The sequence below is a fragment of the Crocodylus siamensis genome, chromosome 1, assembly GCF_052110815.1.
Source record: "Crocodylus siamensis isolate JL-2025a chromosome 1, ASM5211081v1, whole genome shotgun sequence".
Lineage (NCBI taxonomy): Eukaryota > Metazoa > Chordata > Crocodylia > Crocodylidae > Crocodylus > Crocodylus siamensis.
In genome coordinates, this window is record NC_143395.1 from 249,579,943 (window position 1) to 249,599,984 (window position 20,042).

The window sequence follows — 20,042 nt, forward strand, 5'->3', positions numbered from 1 at the left end:
TGAACTCAAAAAAATACTAACAAATATTTATAACGTATTGGTAGGGAGGAATAATTCTTAGCTATTCATAAATATCAGTAATTAGATAAACTGCAGGCATTTAAGGCCTGGCACACTGAAGTCAATGACAAATTCTTATTAGATTCAATGGTCATAGTAAAAGGCTTTTTCTCTTTTCAGGTAAATAAGGCTATATAATTTTGTGTTCCAATTATCTAAAGTAGCTCTATAAAGTATTAGATTTGATCTTCATATATATCTTGGTATCTGGAAAATGCTGTTAAGTGCAGAAAGTATTCCCCAAGAACACTAACCCACCACAACAGAAACAATTAAGTAAAATATCTCTGAATTTTTCTAGCAAAATCCCATAAATCAAGTAAGCAGTAATGCAAGCTTTCACTGCCCTTTTAACTCAGTTCATTCATGTCATTACAGTACAAATGGTTTTTAATATAAGTGGAAGGCTTGCTTTTTTGAAACCTTCTTTTATTATTCATTACAATATTTTATTGACTTATTTTTGCAAAGACCACTACCATAATGAGAAAAGCAGAATTGATCTGCATATTGTACCACACCATCCAGCATACTGGAAAACTGTGTACCCCCCCTCTTTAAGAACCTGCATGTACAAGGGACTAGGCATTTAAAATGGCTCTTGAAAGTGTCTTTGTAGGCAAGGGAAGCTTTGGTGAGACTATGGTGCCCAATATGAACTGTATTCTACAATTAACATTCAATAAATGCACTAAAGTAGTCCCTGAATTGGGACTTGAAAAAGAAAATACAATGACAATGTTTTATATGTAGATAAATAAAACTTAGTTACAAGTAGACCGGAATGTGGCATTAAACTAATAAATAAAGATCACTATTTTTTTATGATGTCTTGAATAAAATCTGTGATAGACTAGGAGTTTTGTGGAACTCAGTGTTTTATATTTTTTCTTCTTTATTCATTTTTTTTTTTTAATATTACTGTAGTTTGATCAAGGTAGTCATTCATAGTTGTAGATTTCCATGCTAGAAAGGAATATTACGCAGTGGAGGCTTCTACGTGAGTGCCTTACTGCAGAGTTGCCTAATTAACTCTGCAGTAAAGTATCGCTGTCAACACGTGGCACTATTGGGATGGAGTAAATTAATTAATTACACCAAAGGATACTACTGCCCTACACAAGTACTGTCTTATGGTGGATTTATTTACTCCGCCACAATGCACATGCAGATGGTGACTGTCTGGCAGGCTAGTCCCCTGGGCTTTCTGCCAGCCAGGGTTGTGCCACCCCAGCTCAACAAGCTGTGGTCCCAGCCCTCTGCAAGCAATAAACTCTAGTGCAAACTGTGCTGGAGTTTATTACATTGCAATAATAGCACATATAGGTACATCCACTGATCCCCGCATCTACCCAAACAGCTTGTGGTTGAATTAGGGATTTTTATAAAGAAACATTGAATCTTCTTCTGACTTCATGACATGAAAAATATATCAAATCACTGTGGCTAATGGTTAGTTGCTTCCCAGATTTTCAATTTATTTCCTGGTTAAACTTTGGCTTAAATTTACAGTCATAGGATTATGTCTGACTTCACTAAAATAAAGAACCTGTTAAGATTATGTTACTTCTCCCCTCTTAAGTATTTTAAGATGATTAAGTTGTCTCCTTAATCTTCTCTTTATAAGCAAAATAAAGAGACTATCCTATAAAACATTTTCTAGGTGATCATTTATTCTTGCACGTGTGTATGTTTTGAAATGCATATTTTTCACCATTGTATATTACAAGAGCATTTTGAGTCTCCGGACTGTACATGTGCCCACATAGTGTCTTTTTATATTTATCTACCCCATGTCGCACACAAAGGTAGCTAAGCATGTTAATATTAGCAGGGTATAAATTGACCAATAAGGTCTCTTGATTTTGTTGTCATAGGCAACTATTTGCCACAAGAGGCAGCAGTATGTTTCAGGTAGGAGGTGGTCTACCCATGTCAGAAACATCATGTTGTCAGTATGGCAATTAGTGTGTGTAGCTGCCATACTGGAATCCAAAATGTCTGTGTGGATTCACATTTTGATCAATATTTTAGTCCACAGTAGGATTAGAAAATGAATTCCACTGGTGAAACCAGCATTGTATGAACCAAGGACATTGGTCATAATATTTCTGTTATGGTAGACATATTGGATTCCAACATGTCTGACACATTAGCATGTATGTATTGACTCAGTGTACTTAAAAAACCTAGTAAACAATACTCTAATACTAAAATCTCACAGATTCAATCGCTATAAATTTCATAAGATGCCTACAGTACTGAAAACAGTATATAAAGCCAGGCAACAGATAGGGCAGGATAGTACCATACATACTGGTTTCATTTTCATCGACAGCAACTCAATTTATCAGCTACTAGGAAAGAATTGCCAGGAAAACAAGATTTTATATGAAAAGGATAGAAGTCTAAGAGAAGTTATAAGTAAATTAATTACATTTTTTCATTTAAGATGAACAAGACAGTTAACACCTGGAAGGACACTGGATTAAACAGTCCAGGTAATGGGGTATGAGTCCTTAGTCCCCTTTAAGACCATGGTTAACACAGTTTGGTTTGTGGTTAACACAGTCCACTACTCCACTCTCTTGTTGGTTTTTATAGTATTTTTCTTTTGTGTATGTACCCCTTAGGGTGTCAGTGATGGAATGTCCAGGGGAGTTAAAGTATTCTGCCACAGGTTTTTTTGTGTATGTGTTTCTGGAAATGTTGTTGAGTTGATGTCCATTCATTCTTTTACACAGAGGTTGCTCTGTCTGGCCAGTGTAGACCACAAAGGGACACTGTAAGAAAGTAATGGTATAAATGACATTGGTGGAGGAGCAAGTGAAGTAACCCAGTTGGAGGTCATTAAAGATGCATGTAAGGTGTTTGAGCTTGGGACTGCACATGAGGACCAGTCATTGTTGTCCTTGTCATGGAGTTTGCACTGTAGTAGTTCAGAGTGGAATCTGAGTCTGGCTTTGTTGATCTGAGCGGCTACAGTTTGGATAGTGTATTGTAATGGTACCAAAACCTGTTTTAGATGTCTGATGTGTTCATCCAGATCACTGGGATCAAAGCAGATGAGGCTGTAATATAGAGCTTGGCTGTAAGCAGTGGATCTAATGGTGTGCTTGACCAGAAAGCTGGTAGCATGGAGTAAGCTGTAATGGTTGGTTGATTTGCGATACAGTGCCATAGTGACATGGACATTGCAAAATTCCATGAACATCCAAGAAATGAATCTTCTGGTTGTAGTATTCAAGGGTCAGTTTGATGGATGGGTGGTAGTACTTAAAGACCTGTTGGAATTCCATTTGCAGTTCCTTCCTATGAGTCCACATGATGAAGATTTCATTGATGTGCTTCAGGTATACCAAGGGGATGAGAGGACCATGTGGAAGAAGCAAACTTCAAGCTCTGTCATGATCTTAAAGAGATCTTTTCTCTTGGGTTGGGGGAGAATCCTGCAAGAAATGTATATTTGAATCTGAATCTACTGATATGTAATATGTAAGTGACACTCCCTAGAACTTACAAAATTTATAAACACTTGTCAAAATATAGCAAGGAGTAAAAGGATTTTAAGATAGTTTGGGTGTTAAAAATTACCTGCAAATGTACAGGTTTTATGTGTTTGCTGCTGTTCCAGCATGAAAGAAGCATTATAGCAAGAACAAATGAATTACATTACTTTTCCTTTTGCATTAGTAACAACAGCCCTTTTGTTTCCTTGCTCACAGTGATCAAGGGGCATGTCTACATGTGCATTAAGGTGCTTTTCCTAATGAGCATTATATTAAGTACCTCCAATGGGTGATACAAAACAAATGTGCATTAGACTGCTTTCGTGCACGGTAACTAATGTGCACAGGTTTTAAGTGATGCTCAGTGCACAGTAGCCTATTTTACTGCGTATTAGCATAATAGCAGAGTTTTTATGTAACGTTATAATAAGCGGTAAAATAAGCTACTGCACATTAAAGCACACATGCAGATGCATCCAAGGATCAGCTCTGTGTGAATGATGAATTGGCAAAAAGCAGAAATTATGTAGGTTTTCACTGTATTCCAGAAAATTTCCCTCTTTTCTGAGTTATATAAATAAAAGCCTTGTACTCTTAGCTGAAAGAACTTGTCTTTCATGTGTAGCTGGAAAAATACCTGGGGAAAGAGTTGCACTGCCTTCTTGAGGACATGCTTTTACTGCCTTAGTTCTGAGTACTCTTTGGGCCATATGCTTGCCATGGACTGCCATACTGCCATAATTCCATAGACTGTCTTTGCCATTGTAATTGGAGACAGTAATGAAGTTTTTGTTCACCAAACCTGTATCAGTAATATACAAATGGAAAAGTGGCTCTAGCCTTCCCTCAGTAGTCCTGTGCTGGCTTATGGCTCTAGCAATGCTATTTAAAACAGTCACAGACCCTGTTTAAATTAGCTCCGCTTTAAGTCTGCTGCATAGATCAAACAAGTAAATTGTAGCTTGCTGTTTCCTACCCCTTCTTTCCCTTGAATGCCCTCAGCTAGCTCTAATATACTCTGTACTCCAGGAGGTTTAGTTAGGACTGTCAACAAGCTAGCTATTCCAGCTTTACACCAATGCAGAATTCTTTCCTTCCAAGAATTTCTCATTTCCCTCTTTAGTGAAGTATTACAGCCACTGTATGCTATTCCAGTGGCACAAAATGAGCTAAACAGATTCAGAGACCTTACTAATTCTACCACATTCAGATGCCACAAATAAAAAAACTAGTTTCCAAATTCTAACGCGTTTTCCATATACTTATTTAGTTCTATTGTATAAAGGTTGCTTTAGTTTTAAGTTGTAGTTTAACCTGTTATTTGTTATAATCACTTCACTTAAGTAAATACAAAGTTTGCATTATAAATATATTACGAAAAAGAATTATTGCATCTTTTCTAGTTGTATTTCAAGTTAAAATATGACCCGTGTAATTCCTTTTGTTAAGGTAATAAATGCATCCACAATGGATATCATCAATTGTTTTTTATGGGTCTTAGTATAGTGTTTTCTCTTTGAGAAATCTTGGAGATCATACTTTTCTTCCCACTTCCCCTCCCCTCCAGTTTGCCTTCCTTCAGTTACACTAATGGAGGTTTAAATTAAGGTACCTTGCATACATTCATTTAATGGTGTGATGGCCTCTTATCCCTGATCCCAACCATTATGCCTCCTGGCATGTCACACATGCATAGCAGGGCATAAAACTTTGGGGATCAGATCCCAGTGCCGACATTACTGCTTGCCAGTGAAGGGGGAGCTTGGGCTTCCGGAATCCTTGTGCACCTGCAACTTGAAAACAGGGTGCCTGTAGTTTGGCTGAACCCAAATAATTGGGTCTGGGACCAACAATGAGCTGACCATCACTTCCAGCACTGGAGCCCCTTACAGACTCCTGTGCAGTCCTGTGCAATCAAGTGATCTCAGGTAGAGGAAGTATGGGCTGGATGAATGGACTGTAAGGTGGATAGAAAGCTGGCTGGTTCATCAGGCTCAGCAGTTAGTGATTAATGACTCAAGGTCTAGTAGGCAGCTGGTATCAAGTGGACTGCATCAGGGGTTGTTCCCAGGGCCAGTTTTGTTCAATATCTTCATTAACAATCTGGAAGATGGAACGGATTACACCCTAAGCAAGTTTGCAGATGACACCAAGCTGGGGGTTAGAGTAGATAAGCTGGAGGGTATTCAGGGTATTCTCTGGGATTCGGGGTGACCTAGAGAAATTGGAGGATTGGGTCAAAAGAAATCTCATGAGGTTCAACAAGGACAAGTACAAAGTCCTGCCCTTAGGATGGAACTATGCAAATTGGCTAAGCAGCAGCTCTGCAGAAAAGGACCTGGTTGTTACAGTGGACAGTAAGCTAAATATGAGTCGATCAGTATACCCTTGTTGCCGGAAAGGCTAACGGCATACTGGGCTGCATTAGGAAGAATATTGTTAGCAGATTGGGGAAGTAATTATTCCCTTCTTTTTGGCACTGGTGAGGCCACATCTGGAATACTGTCAAGCCCCCCCCCCCCCCAACTACAGACAGGATGTGGACAAGTTTGGAGAGAGTCCAGCGAAGGGCAAGAAAAATGCTTAGAAGGCTGAAGCACATGACTTATAAGGAGAGGCTGGGGGAACTGGGCTTATTTAGTCGGGAGAAGAGAAGACTGAGGGGGGATTTAATAGCAGCCTTCAGCTACCTGAAGGGAGGTTCCAGAGAGGATGGAGCTAGACTATTCTCAGTGGTGACATGACAAAACAAGGAGCAATGGTCTCAAGTTGCAGCAAGGGAGGTTTAATTTGGACACTAGGAAAGAACTTTCTCACTAGGAGGGTAGTAAAGCACTGAAATGGGCTACCTAGAGAGGTGGTGTAATCTCTATCCTTGGAGATTTCTTAGCACCAGCTTGACAAAGCCCTGGCTGGAATGATGTACTTGGGGATGGTCCTACTCTGAGCAGGGGGTTAGACTCGATGACACCCTGAGGTCTCTTCCAACCTTAGTTTTCAATTATTCTCTGATTCTATAACTTACTGTCAGCCCTAACCCTGGGACTGTACTGCAGCTGGTTCATGACTCCCATATGGTCCTGGGGTTGGGATTGACAATCAGCTGATTGTCGGTCCCAGCCCGGGGACCTCACAAGATTCTTGAGCTGGCTCTGGTTACCAGGCCAAAACTTAAGGCACAATGGAAATGAGCCACAAAAATATTACATATCTTTTCTGACCTATTTTTGTAGCTACTATCCTGTTTTTGTCTTGTCACTAAATCGTTTAATATGTGGCAGGATTACTGTTTTGTGGCATGATTAATGATATCTTAATTGTAATGTCTTCTAGGATACAAAGAGATGCATATTTTTTTGTGATGCACCAGTAACTCCTATAACATCAGTATAGCCTGAAGATAAATGATAGTTTGCTGCTGCTACAGCAAAAATGCAGTAGCAACAAGTAGTTTTATGTACTATTTTGATGCAGTTTTCCAAAAGCTGTTGTTGGGGTTTCTTTGTTGTTGTTGTTTTTATTATTATTAAAGATTGATGTTGTGTCTGGTGGTACATTTTTTTATTACAGTCATACCTTAAGAAGAGAAGTCATTCAGTAGAATACTGTAGGTGATTATCACCCAGAAAATTTTGAAATAAATAACCTTTTAAGTGTTATATGGAATCCTGTTGCTAAGAGCTACTCTGATAGTCTAGCAAGATGATGTAATACTGCTCATAATACATACAGTTTTCTATTTTTTTCCCTGTGAAATCTGTAGGTTATCTCTGATCCTTGAAGAAATAACTCAAAATAATATTTGAAATTTAAAAGCCTAAATTAAGATCTTTTTTCTGAAGGGGAAGCTAATTAGAATGCAGCTTTAAGAGGAGAAATGCAGGCTTTGTTCCCAGGGCCAGATTAACCCTTAAGTGGGCCCTTGGCAAACAAACTCATGGGCCCCTAGTTTTTTTCACTTAATAATTATAACATGTAAAAAGCACAATTGGGCCTCTTCTTCACTTAGGGCCCTAGGCATGTGACTAGTTTGCCTATGCTTTAATCCAGCCATGTTCATTCCTTCAAACATTTAAATAAATTAGGTATGGAATTCAGAAAATGCAATGTAAAGAATAATCTTGAAAAATAAACTGGAGGATAAAATAAGTGATAGAATTTCTCCCCCCACAAGATCCCTGGCAGCTATTCCCCCTATGTCTTTTTTGATCACTTTGAACAATATTATCATCTTCTGTCATTCAGGCCTATAAACAGGGCATCACCATGTTCATGGTATATCACAAATGGATTCACAATGCCAGTAGACTCTGTTAGAGTTTCCAATAAAAACTTTTCTGATCTCTCCCATGTTACCCATCACACGTGCGGAAGTCTTCATAAACATCCACAAACATACCTCATATCTGTCTTCTAGTCCCTCCCTAAAACTCTCATGACTATAAGAAATCTGAGCAGTTAGGGCATAGGTATGTTTAGACCATGGACACCTGCATAAATCAATAATTTCTCATTATTTCCTTATACTCCCCTTCCCGTCTGTCTCCATCTGTTGTCTCTTCTCTTTTTTTGAATTACAAGTTCTTTGTACCACCACCCATTTTTGTGTTCCCTGCTTTACATCATACAGCACAATTGGCTCCATGGTCTATGACAAAAGTTCCTATATTAAAAATAGTTTGTGTTTTGTTTTTATGTGTTTGTTTGGGGGGTGGGATTTTTGGCCTTGTTATCTCTAATTTCAAAGTTCTACAAACCATGCACAAGTAATTGTAAAGTTGTGCTATCTGTGTCAAAAGCTGAGAAATTAATGGGATTCAGTAGTCTTGTAATTTGTTGCCAAGTGACCCTTTGCATACCTCACTGTGCCTTGTAGACAGCTGTAATTAGTTTATTATATTAAAACCTGCACAGAACAGTTATAATACTTTGTCAAATGGGGTATAGTTATATATACAAGTACAATCTATAAACAGTGATTTAGTATTAACATGCAATTCCCTTCTTTATAAATTATTTGTTGTACTCTTGATTTTCTTTGAACACTTTTTTTTTCTGCAAATGCGACCTTTATAGAGCTCTGTAAAAAGTGGAAAAGTCTCGTATTCTGTATAGCTGTCAACCCCCAGACCCTGGGCATTTATTATAATCCCTAGGGCTCAGGGCTGCATGAAACCTAGGTCTCAGTGGTTTTACATAGGGCATGGTGTATCCTGCAGCTGGGAGCCCCGTCAGCTGGTGGGCTCCCAGCCACATGTGAGACCCTGCTACATGTGCAAATTAAACCTCAGTAGCAACCAGCTATAAAGTTAGTTCACATTTTCAAGGTGTAACTATAGCTGGTTGGAGCTTTTTATTGACCAGATATTTTGCACCTGTAGCTGGCCTCCACATAATTGCTCAATTAAACACTTAATTGTGCAATATCATTAATGTATAGGGGGGAACTATATTACATTCATTTTACCAGTATTGGAATGATCTAGCCCTTAATGAATGCAGAATGCGTGGCTCTGACAGAACAGACCCAAGTCTCATCTGCTTCTCCACATTGTTTTTCGCAAGAAAAATGCAAAAACATGCACTAATACAGTTTGACTCTGTGTTATCCTGTAGTGGCTAAACCACTTTCACTGGATTTGGTTCTTTGGCTCCAGTGGTAAAGTCTTAAGCTATTACACCCCAAGTTCATAAGCTCAGATCCTCCAAAGAATCCAGATTTACTTTTTTTGCACATCACTATTGTTTGCCATCAGCAGAGCATATTTTGTTCAAAAAGCCAAGAATAGCAATAAATAATTTTAATACCCAGTATCTCCTTGCTGTCTGACAACTTGTTTTATAACTATTGAAGCAGGTAGTATGAGCTGGATTTCATATTTAGAGATAGGGATTGCATAGATGAGAAACAGAGAAATGATGCACAAAGATGGAGGACAGACTGCTGATACTTGCTCTGTGTGTACGTGGGGATGGTATTTATTTGAAATCTATAAAAATATAGGGATCATGTTAGAACTAAATTACATTGCAAACTAAATTACATTGTAAACTAACTAAATTTCATTGTAAACTTCCACAGCTGCTCTAATTAAAACACCCCCCATCCACCACATAGCATGCGTATAGTCACCCTGTCCCTCCCCCCCCGCCCCACACACACACCTTTTTAATCAAATGCTTTGAGTAGAAACTTAGTTCCCTTAAAAAAGAGTCCCCCTGCCTAGGTCAGGCCTTGATGCCTCACCTAGGAACCCAATCTGCATAGCTACGCAAATGTAAATTATCAGTGTTTACTTCTCCCAACTATTTGGGCTTTGATTCCCTAAATGACCCTTCTATCCCTCTTGAATTCTCATTTACCTTCTTTGACTATTTTCATATTAAACATTATAACTCGTGAAATAACAAGATTAGGTGTAGCTTATCATGAGCTGTTTATACATGCCAAATCTTCTATATTCTAATTTGGGGAAACATGCATGGCATTCAATGTTTGGAACAAAGGGTCTTCAGTGAAACTTTATGTAACTGGACAGTGATGTTATTGTTCACACTGCATTTACATAATTTGATAACATTGCAGTAATCTCTTTTGCATATCCCTCAGGAATGAGGAATGGAGAGAAGTTTAAAATTCAAAAGTCTTTGCAAGTATTCTATTAATTGATCTGTCCATGTAGAGGGAAAGCTAGTTTGCCTAGTCCGTTTCCATTCCTACCTTTTGTTTTGTAGTGTCTCAGTCTTGCAAGGCACTAAGTATCCCTGCATAGTAGTTACCATCCTCAGCTTCAAATTAATTTGAATAGAAATTGATGGAACTCAGTACTTCATGTTGAGTGCTTGGTACTTTGTAGAGTTGTAGAGATATACCACAGATAGTGATGCAGATTTTGTGAGGACCTTAAATATTTATATTTGTAAATGCGTTATTCACTTCTGAATGGAAATAAAAGTTAAAGTCAAATGAATTTAGCATAATTTATTTTTAGAGAAAAGAACTCCCAATGCCACTTCCCCCTCAGACCCAAAATATAACATATTAAAAAGTAAGTAAAAGCCAGTAAATCAACTCATAATCTTTCTACTTTCTGATTTTGCCTCCTGCCAAGCGAGGATTCACAATCTGTCAGCCATTTCATCTCATGGTAACATTCGTGCTAAGCACTGAATGCATTATGATGGCTTCAAGAAGCTATCATCTTCAAAATGGATTTATATTTATTAAAAAGGGGAAAAAGTCACTAGGTTGGAAGTTGGAGGTTTGGGTGTCGAAATATGATTGGCCACAGTTATTTTTTCCTCCAAGTGAATGGATCTCATACATAAATAAGGTGTTGAAATAATTGTCTAATATCCTAGTAATACGTTTTTGAAGAACTTGTCTGGAGACATATCATTGCTTTATTTGTGCTCGGGGCGGGAGGAGAGGGAGGGAGGGTTCCCCAATAGCATTTCATCTGAAGACAGTCACAAAGTATATAGGCAACATCATTTAAATGACATGAGACCTAGTCAATGTTTCTGATTTAGAAAATCATATTTACTACCACTACTGCTATCTAAATACTTAACACTAGTGATTCCTGTTCATATACATAGGGATCTGATCACCTGAGGATACATTCTGGTAAGTAAAACATTATTCAGACTGAAGCAGAGTCAGACCTCATATGTGCATGTGTTTTGGAATTGCTTGTGCCCTGGCCATCTCCTACCACAAAAGTAGCTCCTCCAATTTATGCTAATTTACAGTGGATCTGAACCAGCTCTCACCGTTTACAAAAATGAGAGAATTGTCATGGTGGGATACAGCCTTTTTCATGCTATTGTAACTAGAGAATCAGATCAGTAAGTTTCCGTTATCTAAGATAAGATGTGATCGTGTAGTTAGTATATTATTTTAATAGTTGGATTAAGAAAAGTCTGTTTTGAATAGAACTATGTTAGAAGTTCTTCTTTAGGAGAATTGTGCTAATCTTCTCAGTAGAACTGGTATCTGTTGGAATTAAATTGTTTATTACAGGATCAAATTTTCTAATGACAAAGTAAAGAAGATTACAGTACTTTAATAAATCCTTTACACATGTAAATCATTTTTAATTACCAGTTCTTCTGTAGAATTGTATCATATGCCACAAATATACTTGCCATTATTCCTCATCAAACATTTTTCCCTTCTGATTTGTGCCTTTACTGAAGGTAACTTTGAATGGGCAATCACCATGCTCTATCTTCATCATTACTTTTTCATACTCTTCTACAATTGCAAGCAAACAAAATGAGCTCTTCCAAGAACAGCAGACCAGTCTTCTGTTTCATGTCCTAGTTTGTGTTTTTGGTGTGTTGGAAACTGTGTCACCTGATTGTTTACTGATCGCAGTGACATGAGAATGTGCCAGCATAAATCAATAAAGGGTTAGTCCATATAGTGTTATCATTTCTTAAATAGTATCTGAAGCTCCCAAGAGTATAATTTCCTTGAATATATGTACTGTTGACAACTGGCAGAGAAGCTGTCATATCTACTTGAATTCTTTAAAACTAGATGCTATGTCTACAAATGGAAAGAAAGCCAACACAACAAAATATCTTTACTTCGAGACTAGCTTTTCATGGCTTCCTATGTATTACACCATAGACTTAGAGCTAATAAGTTTACTCTAAAAATTTCTTCCATTGGGAAAAAACAACTCTGACCCCTTTGAGGATTTTGCAGCATACTGCAAAGATTAATAAGTCCTTGAAAGTTAGAATAAGTAAGCTGCAGTTTTAAATTGCAGATGATACCCAAGATCTTCTATTTAAAAAAAAAAACAAGTCCAAGACTCTGCTGTAGCATTATTCTGATTCACTGGACTTTAAGACATATACACGTAGCAATACTCTGGAATTTTCTGCTGTTTCCAACAGGTGCATGGATAGAATACATATACCTGAAGAGTGTGAGGAATATTGTGAATATACCATCCATAATCCAGAAGGGAGCTTCCATCAGCTTCTTCACGTTGGTGGCTGTTGTGAATAACAGCCCTTTCTCATCGTCAAAGGTAGATTCTCAGACTAGGAATTGTTGGTCACTTATATTTATTAGAATTCTGGAACTCTTATATTCATCCAGTGCCATCAGCTCAGGTGGCAAGTCTTCCCTTCTAGCTTGCTTTTCTTTCTGCTTCACGGACAAGTTTAATGGGCAGTTATGATCTACTTCAATCTGATTTTTAAGAAACTTCCATCTGAATGATTCACAAGTGTCCAGTTTGAAGTTATACTTTCTGGTAGATGTCAGTAACACTACAAATGAAAACAAAAATTTCCATGATGATATAGTAAAAGGTGTCTTTCATGGCACTCCACATATGATTCTGTTCCTCAACTTTAACCATTGTGTCTCCTCTTGAAAATTCACTGTTATACAGGCTCGGAATATGAGTAAGGCAACCCATCCTTCCATCTATGGAAGAATGATGCATAAAGTCAAGGCATATTTTTGTTTTGACTTTGCCACCATCTATGTCTGTGGCAGCTGTTTTGGAGGTACTCAAACTGGAAAAATTGCATTTTCTAGAGGGGTTTTTATGAATTTCCAGGCCAGTCATGTTCTTGGACGTGTTAGGAAAAAAAACCTTAGGAATTCTAATCTAGTGTTCCATCATCATTTTGGTGGTTGACACATAGTATTTTTTTCATATCCAGAGAAACACAAAAGCATATTACAGAACGTGTAAGTTGTCAGGAAGAAGTGCCTAATCATTATATTCAGTGACAAGCAAAATCGACCTAAAATAGAGTGACTATAGGGAGTCATGGCACTTTGATCATATAAAGCAAGATTTAAACACTAATCTATGAACAAAAAGAAGAATTTTAACTTGGATTTTAAATTGAGATATGTGACCTGTAACACAAAGGATTCCTTTTTTTCTGCTACATGGTAGTCAACACACTGTCACATGTGCTTTCACGGTCCACGTAATGCTATCAAAATGTAGCTGCAAATGAGTTACTACTTAATGCATCTGTTTTCATCTGCCACTCTAGCTCTCAGCCAACTCAAAATGCACACTTTGGCAGCCTTACAACTTTATCTCATTTGCTACACCAGTCCAACAGTGAGAGCCAGAGAAAAACTTGATCAGTCCAAATCACCTGTTGCACCATTTCCACTTAGCTACAATTAAATAATAATACACACACACTATCAGGTTCAGTCATCATTTTAGTGTATAAAATCAGCCCACAAAAGCAGTGAAATTACACACTTGAAACTATAACGACAGTGGAATCATGACCATTGACCTCCTCATGTGCATGTATCAGAGCACATGATACTTCTTAAGGTTTAACCTAAAAACTGTTTTGATATCCTCCTGGCTGCTGCACTTTCAGCAATGTTTCCTCATCACCAGTACTCCAATACTGACCCCCTAGTCTGCTTTTGGAACATGTAGAATCAGTGACTGACATGAATTCCAGTGCTCTCATGGGTACTTTTGAAAGAAGGTTTTCATGCTGTACCCTGATGACAAGTATAGCAGGCAGTCAGGAGATACGGGGAAATTTTAAAAAATGAAATAGTGCAAGTCATGAGGAAAGCTCAGGAAGTAACACATACAAAAATGCTTTCAGTAATATATATATAATCTAACTTTCATTTCATTTGGAGTGAACTAAAATTGGGAGTAGGAGTGAATAATGTGTGTAACTAAGGAACCTCTCAACTTGAATTCTCTTTGGAGACACTTTTATTATGAGTCTAGGTCATTATTAACTTAGATAACACTTCAGCTTCTATGAAGAACTATCTTGTTTTTCTCTTGACAGTTTATTGCTCCTTGAATATTTAATCTCTAACTCTTTGTAAATAAAGCTTATGCAATTAGATTGCTATCAATATTCAAAATGCCAACCCTGTCTTATTGTGAAAGGTTAAACATTCTAGTTCACTGAATACATTTTCTGCATCTCACTCAGGTTTCTTGGGATGTATCACTTAGTTGAACTCTCACATATCAGGTTATTAGGTCTCACTGCTTTTTGACTACATTTTATAAGTACCCAGGATCAAGATTTGAAAACATGGTCAATAGTATGACATGCGGTTTTAGGGATACACTGAGACCTCTGGTTTATGATTGGAACTTCAGTAATGCCAACACCACAAAATGAGTCCCATTGTCTTTAAGATGATTTTGGTGAAGTGGATATGTGGGCAGGGAGGGGATGACATCGATTTGATCATCATGATAATCTCCATAATTAGCATTCAAATTGAAATATACTTTGCTTTATAAATTTGTGATTTTCCACAGTGACAACTGAATGTTAATAAACATTAAGCAGGAGTAAGAGTGGATTTAGTACTTACAACATGTTTCCAGGTTTCATAATGCTCTGTTTAGTAAAAATGAATTATTCCTGAATCCTTTTTTTAGGAGTGGTATCTACGCAAGCAGCTGTTAACTGCTCACTTCCTGGTTGGGTCTTGTTAGGCAAACTCTAGTCCTACATACTTATGAATGAAACTGGCTTGACCAAGACTATTGTTTATACCTGACTAATTATTCATGATCCATAATAAAAGAGTTGCTGTGCAAATTAGAGCTCATTATCACTGAACCACAGAGACTGCTCTGATTTGCCTTTGATTTTTTTATTTTTATACTTTGTTGTAACTGAAAAATAATGGTGTATCCATGTCTGTTCAGGGACAATAGAGCAGATAATGTCCCATTTTATTATATTTTATTTTATATTATTGTAATTATTAGAATCTTAAGGGCCCATATCAAACCTGGTGATACATGCATTTCAGTAGGTACTGACCATCCTTGGAGGTAAATATAAGATTCATTGATGTAACCAGTTTTAGCAAGCATATTTTTACAATGACTTGATAGTGAACGCTATCTTGGTTTAAGTTTGATCAAGGATTACATTAAAGCACTGTGGCTGGTCACTACTGAAGGCAGATTTTTATCCTGTCTGAATGTAAGGTTCTGTGTCTTGGAAATCTCATGTTCAGCAGTTGAAAACAATAATACGCATGATCTTACTTTTGCTTCAAGCTCAGCTTGTGTCATGCTTGCCCTTTTAACAAACAATCATTTGGCAGCACAGTAAGACCTTTCCATTGCTTCTTGCAAAAATAAACTGTCTTTTTGGTGCTATCTTGGTTGTCTCTTCCTAACAATGCTGCGATAGAGCTATAATGCCACGGTGTGTGTTCTGTCATCAGTATACATCCATGACCTACTTACCTGTGAGGGCCGGTTAACTTCTTTAGGCTCCTACATAGAATTCTGGACCTACTAGTAGTTTTAAAGTCCTTGTACAATCCCATTGTATTCTTTTTTTAACATGTCTCATTTTCTACTTTTCTGTCACTGTTCCTGACTAAGAAGGTTGCCTCCAAAGTGTTGTCAGAGCTCTATATAGAGCTGAGGAAATACTAGAAAGTGTTTCTATAATATTTGCTTGCATTTTTGCATTTTCTTGTTCTGTATTTGTGCTTTCTTAGCTTTTGCTACCCATAATTTGTTTAACAGGAGCATTTGCCAACATAAAGTATAGTTAAATCAAATATTGGAAAAATATTTGCAGAACAGGAATTGTGAATTTGCAACTAAGTATTCACTCCTGCTTCAAATGTTACACTAATTCAAGGAAAAAATGGGAACATCCTATAGGGTGGGTCTGTATTCCAATGCAAACAACTTGGGTTTTTGGTTTCCTAACAGTGAACACACACATTAAACTACTTATAAAGCAACTATAGATCAAGAAATATTAATCACAATCTGCTCTTAGCAATTTACAAGAAGAAAAAGGTGAAGTTTATTGAAGCAATAATTTTTTCAATCATTTTGGCCAATTCATTTTCAGCTTTATGCTAATATAATGATAGCAGGATCATCTGCAACTGCTTTTTCTGATTATGCTAATCCTATGTACTTTTCTGTTGATCCAAGGGAGAAAGGAAGAAAAGTGTGTGTACGTGTGTGTACGTGCCTGCTTGCCTTGCTCTTTTGAATCATGGACATGTTTATATAGATTCCTTTCTTGGATCTGAAAAGTATATAGAATTAGCATCATATATTCTGTGTGTGTGTGTGTGTGTGTGTGTGTGTGTGTATGTATGCAGGAAGATCTACTATTTACAATAACAGGAAATGGTTCTGCCATACCATAACATATAATGCTAATCATTTAGGCAATTTATGTCTGGAATTTGTTTCCTGGAAAGAAGGAGCTTGAATGTACATCCACTTAAGACTAATCAGGTATAGTGCCAGCTGTAGCAGAGTAGGAAACCTCTCAAGCATTTTTAACAACCTTCACACCCTCAAGACATTGGCCACCACGATGTCCCTGCTTTATCTGTGGCAGGGTGTTATGTGTTTTGGTTATGTTAGGGTTAGGGCCTTTGTTTCTAGTACATATTCCTGGCTACCCAAACAAAGGAAGAAGAACCTGGCCAGCATGCAGGCTCTACACAGCTGCATACTCTTACTCACTACTGAATTTGGGGGTTTTGAGTTGTTATTAGAAACCAAAATCAGTGGCCGGAGAAAAGAAGTCAAGTAGTAGCAGTCGTCACCTTGGTTTCTTGCCTCATGAAAAACCACTTACCCATTGCCAAAGGTGGATCATCTGACCCATGAGAAGCCATGTATGTGCTCCAGATCTTGCCTGTAAGCCATGTGACCCTACTGCTTAGACCATTCATTTGTAAGAGGAGTTTGTTTCATTTTCTTTGTTTTTAATTTGAATATTACAAATAAGTTATCCGTTTACATATATGTAAACCAGCTGCCCCTAGTGTGTTTTCATAGGTGATCTGAGAACAGAATTTGGTCTTTCTCTTTTTCAGACCAGTGTTTAGACAATCTAAAGTAGTTAGACAGCTGTACCAAAAAAGATTTGAATCTTTTAACAAAGTAATTTGATAGCATTAATCTAAAACACAGAATATTAAGTCAGCATTTAAAATGTAAACATGTACCTTATTACACACTTCTCTGGTGATCCTCACTGTCTCATGTGATTACAGTGCTAGGCTTTAGCCACTTATACAACTGCAAGCACCAGGAGCTGAGATACAACTTTTCAAAGCACTTGGCACTACAGCACTACTTACACATGTTAAAAAGTTCATAGAAACCAACTGGTTCAGAGAGACATAAACTTTTGGAGGCAATAACGTTCATCATCAGATGCCAGGAATGGACTGAGGAATAGTACAAAAGTAATAGATTTCTATTACCAAGAATAGTAATACAAAGATGAATACTACAAAAAAGTTAAGTCATTCTTAAATTTAAAGTAAATTCTTAAATTATTTTTAAAAATATATTCAGGAATTCAGCATCTTTCTAAAGGAAGTAGCTTGTTCACCAATGATGATAAATTCTGACTTTTTAATTATTAGTAATGTTCTTGATGAATTAAGGATATTAATCTGCATGTGTTTAAACATTTACTGAGGATGACATTTTCATCATTTAAGACTGGCAAAAGAGAAAATTAAGTGATCTTGTGATTTAACTAGTATGGGGTATTTGGGGTGCTCCTGGATTTAGGCCTGTTACTGAAAACCTCTTCATTTGTCTTCCTGTGGTGGCATTTGGTGCTGTCAATAAGGGCTGTGCTATTATATTCAGATGTGAAATCAAAGACATAGGTTTCTTTACACAAAGTTTCTGGTGTGCACATCTACTAGTTTCCCTTGATGTGAACTGTTTTGTGAACCAATTTGCTTGTGAATTTTCTGTACTGTTTGACAAAGGTATAACCTGTTGTGCCCCTAATGCCAGTGCACCCTTAACCTGCGAGCCTGGGTCAGCGTGACTGGCTTGGCGCGAGGAGGAGGATTTATAACTAGACAGGTGGGTGATAATGGTGAGCAGGAGTCAGATGATTTAAACACAGCATATTGGTTACATAAAAAGTTTATTTTACTTACGCTACTGATGGCTTGCAGCGTAGGCAGAGGAGTTGATTTATTCAGTTACAGCATGCAGATATCATGTTACCCAGCATTTACAGAGTTGCTTGTTACAGAATTCGAGCGATTCACATAAGCCATTGCAGTCTGCAGATTACCGAGAGCTCTTGATAAGACAGATAACAACAAAGATAGACGGGCTGGCAATACGGGGTACGCCAGAAAGATACGTAGGCGAAGAGATAATATCTGTTGTGCACAATCTGTTCTTCTTGAATGTATACGCAGCTCTCTGCTTTGGGCAGAAGTTCTTTCAAAGTTATATTTGGCAAAGTGACCAATTATTACACGCCAGGCATGAATAATTAACGAGTTGGCACTTATGCTCTCTTTGTTTGCTCAAGTTTCAGAAAAAAGGGGTGGTTATTTTTACTGGGGTGGTACTGGTCCTGTTTGGTCACAGGATGGCACGCGTAGTATATTACTTTAATTTTGCAATTTCTTCAAAGACAGCCAATTTGGTATCTTGTTACCAGGTTACGGTATCTTTCTTGACGTCATAGCCCTTGAGTTATGTACAATTCAAGGTTAGCTTCTCTTTCTCGTATGGGAGACTCAAGTGATTAAAAATGAGGCAGAGACAGGGGTGTGTATATGCAGCACTGTTAATACAGAGAGATAAATTACAATTACAGAGTTTGTTGTATTAGCTTCTGACCTTTTGCCATCTGACTTTTTGCCATTGGCATCTAAAATCAAAGACTTTGATCTTTGACATAACCAAGCAGCTTTGTGCCTAGGCCAGCTGCAATGCATGAGACTGCACTGGGTTGCCACAGTGTGTATTATGGCTGTACATCCAGCCACTTCTCCAGCAGTGACTATTTTTGCACTGCTCCAAAGGTGGTGCCTGCAACAGCTGCTCCAGTGCCCTTTTTCCCACACATCCCCCAGTTATGCTTCTAATTCAGAAATAATCAAAAATAGGGTATATTGTCCTACATAAGATACAGATATATAGGGTATAATCCTGCAAACACTGGCTGCCACTACAAGAACATTTACCTTAAAAAAACAGTATGTCCAATAACAAGGGTTTACAGAACTGGGCCTCAGAGTTCTTTTTTATATATAACATCCTGTACAAACAGTAACTAATTAATCCTGACAACTCCTGAGAGGTAGGTAAGTATCTTTATCCTTATTTTACTGAAGAAGAAATAAGGCAGGGAAATGAAGCAAGCGCCTAGAAGCCACAAGTAAGTAAATTGCTGAACCAGGATGAGAATCAAAGACTTCCTAACTTCAAGGCCTGTGCTCATACTTCTAGAACATGATTCTTAAGAGAGATTCAGTTGCCACCATAAAATATTTAATATGTTTAAAAATCGTTATTTACTTCCTTTTTTCATATAATTATGTTTCTAAAATCAAATTGTATTTTTCTTCCTGTATGTGTTTTGAAGTAAATGGATGTAGGATTTTGTTCACTTTTGCCAAGTTAGACAATCAATATTTGCTTTTTT

The 20,042-nt window shown here is 37.5% G+C and overlaps 1 protein-coding gene across 1 annotated transcript in view; it reads left to right on the forward strand.

The window, feature by feature from the left end:
• Window positions 1–20,042, forward strand: part of NCAM2 (neural cell adhesion molecule 2) — a 535,968-nt gene that overhangs the window by 341,127 nt on the left and 174,799 nt on the right. The window lies entirely within an intron of this gene.